Source organism: Borostomias antarcticus, assembly GCF_949987555.1.
Source record: "Borostomias antarcticus genome assembly, contig: scaffold_247, whole genome shotgun sequence".
Classification (NCBI taxonomy): Eukaryota; Metazoa; Chordata; class Actinopteri; order Stomiiformes; family Stomiidae; genus Borostomias; species Borostomias antarcticus.
This window is the reverse complement of record NW_028176504.1, coordinates 32,501-35,000: the sequence shown is the minus strand read 5'-3', so window position 1 is coordinate 35,000 and position 2,500 is coordinate 32,501. Positions and strand designations below refer to the sequence as shown.

The 2,500-nt window shown below is 50.5% G+C and overlaps 1 pseudogene across 1 annotated transcript in view; it reads left to right on the top strand.

The window, feature by feature from the left end:
• LOC311328426 (receptor-type tyrosine-protein phosphatase F-like) overlaps positions 1 to 2,500 on the top strand; it is a 99,525-nt pseudogene that overhangs the window by 65,701 nt on the left and 31,324 nt on the right. Inside the window, exon 7 of the transcript XR_014631354.1 lies at positions 2,222 to 2,500. This exon is cut by the window's right edge and continues 306 nt beyond it. The product of XR_014631354.1 is annotated as a receptor-type tyrosine-protein phosphatase F-like (transcript). The remainder of the gene's footprint in view (positions 1 to 2,221) is intronic.

Below are 2,500 nucleotides of genomic sequence, written 5' to 3'. Positions count from 1 at the left end.
ACCCCTTCTGTTTCACTAGCTGTTGTCTTTCTCTCCATGTTGTGTCTCTTCATCCCATCGCAACCCTCCATCAAAACCTCCTAAACGCTCGTCTCAGACCAAAGGGAAGGTTGGTCACTTTCACTCTTCACCCCTCTAACGAGTCTCAAGCTTATCAAGTTTCATTTGTTTGCCATGTGCAACACGAACGAGTTCAGGTACATGGGGATTCTGGGTCCTGCTCCTCCCACAGTTGCTAAGTGACTGAGTAAACAATGTAAATAGTAAATATTGCTGTGTCAACATTGCAGCTCTGGCGTGGCGCCCTTTGGACGAACGCCACCGTGACGCGCAGATAAATACCCCCCCCCCCCACCCCTCACCCAGTCCAACGTCTGCTTTGTTGCTTCGGGGCGTCTGTGGCTCAGGAGGTAGAGCGGGTCGTCCAATGATCGTAGGGTCGGCGTTCGAATCCCGCCTCCTCCTGATGACATGTCGAAGTGTCCTTGGGCAAAGACACTGAACGCCAAATTGCTCCCAGTGAGTGAGCAGGCTAGCACCTTGCATGGCAGCTGCTGCCATTGGTGTGTGTGGGTGAATGAGAGGCCTTTGTTGTGAAGTGCTTTTAGATAAAAGGGATATGTAAGTGCAATCCATTCACCATTCGTCGTGTCAACATTCTTGCATGCGTCCACCTGTTGTGTTTGCATCCCTCCGAATCCCTGTCCCACGACACGCCATGGTATAAACTTGTCCACCCTCTCCCTGGGTTCACGCCTCGTTTAGCTGGAGGTCGTACAGCTCAAATCACTCTCATATAGTCACTGTTAAACACAACCACTGCTTCTACTGCTCCTGTGTGGTGTGATGGATTACTCAGGTATTCAAATGGCATCAGGATTTGTAACCCAGCAACTCCCCTGTCGAGGAACGCGGGTATCAGAACTGACAAAGCCCATCACAGGGGATTATGTCTGTTTGGGCGCTGTGGCCATCCTCAGGATGAAATAGCTACAGTTATAATGAAACTCACAGGAAGAACAGACCCCTCCCTCCTTACTGGCTCTATCACAGTACTTTACCAAGGCCCACAGCCAGTCACAACATCTTATTGTAAGACATTGAGAGCCAAAGTCCCAGTTTGACAATACTTGTACCTGTGCTCTGCGTCAAGAGCCCTATTTCACCATAGGTACAGTTACAATCACACATTGTCGTAGTTGTCATCGGCGTCATCTCCAGCTGTTGTTGTGTCGGCTGTGGACGGTTAGCCGTCACGCCAGCCCGACGCCGTAGCCAGGAAGCCCCTGGGCTGTGGACGGTTAGCCGTCACGCTAGCCCGACGCCGTGGCCAGGAAGCCCCTGACGGCCGCGGGCTCAGCGCCAGGCTGCTCTGATGCTGATTGACTGAACAGGTTTTGCGATCACAGTCTCTCATGCTCAACAACGCTCCAGTGGTTGGAAATTGACAGTTTTTTCTTTTCCAATAATGGCTTTAAATTGATTGTGACAAAATGTTCATGAAGATGGACTTGTATTATATAGTATTAATTCATGGAATGCTTAAGTCATTTTTCTGAATTGTCCAATTCAGTTATTTACAGAACCAGTGACATAAGGCTTTTCCCACCATTCTAGTACGAGCTTTGGTACTGGACCAATACTGTAGGTACTGTTACCTTTGGTACTGGACCAATAAGGTACTGTTATCTTTGGTACTGGACCAGTAAGGTACTGGTATCTTTGGTACTGGACCAGTAAGATACTGGTATCGTCAGTGCTGGACCAACAAGGTACTGGTATCTTTAGTGCTGGACCAATATGATACTGGTATCTTTAGTTCTGGACCAATATGATACTGGTATCTTTAGTTCTGGACCAACAAGGTACTGGTATATTCAGTGCTGGACCAATTAGGTACTGGTATCTTAAGTGCTGGACCAATATGATACTGGTATCTTTAGTTCTGGACCAATAAGGTACTGGTATCTTTAGTTCTGGACCAATAAGGTACTTAGGTGCTCGACAAAAAAGAGAGTCTAGAGTAGAGGAGGAACGTCCGCTCACGGTACACGATCTGCCACGGGAATTTATTTAGGCCACTAAATAAACGCCTGAAATAAATTCACCTATACAGTGTGTGGACTCTCCAACGTCTACTCATCCTCAGCTTACGAGCCGCCATTTTGAACTCATCTATTTGATACTCATCAGCGTGTCTCCTCCCCCTTCCCCCTCCCAGCCCTGCCCAAGCCCCCCACCTCCCTCATCGTCACGGAGACCACGGCCACCAGCGTGACCCTGACCTGGGACTCCGGCAACCCCGAGCCCGTGTCCTACTACATGATCCAGTACCGCGCCAAGGCGGCGGCGGACGCCGGCTTCCAGGAAGTGGACGGCGTGGCCACCACGCGCTACAGCATCGGCGGCCTCAGCCCTTACTCCGGCTACGAGTTCCGCGTCATGGCGGTCAACAACATCGGCCGCGGCCCGCCAAGCGACCCCGTGGAGACGCGCACAG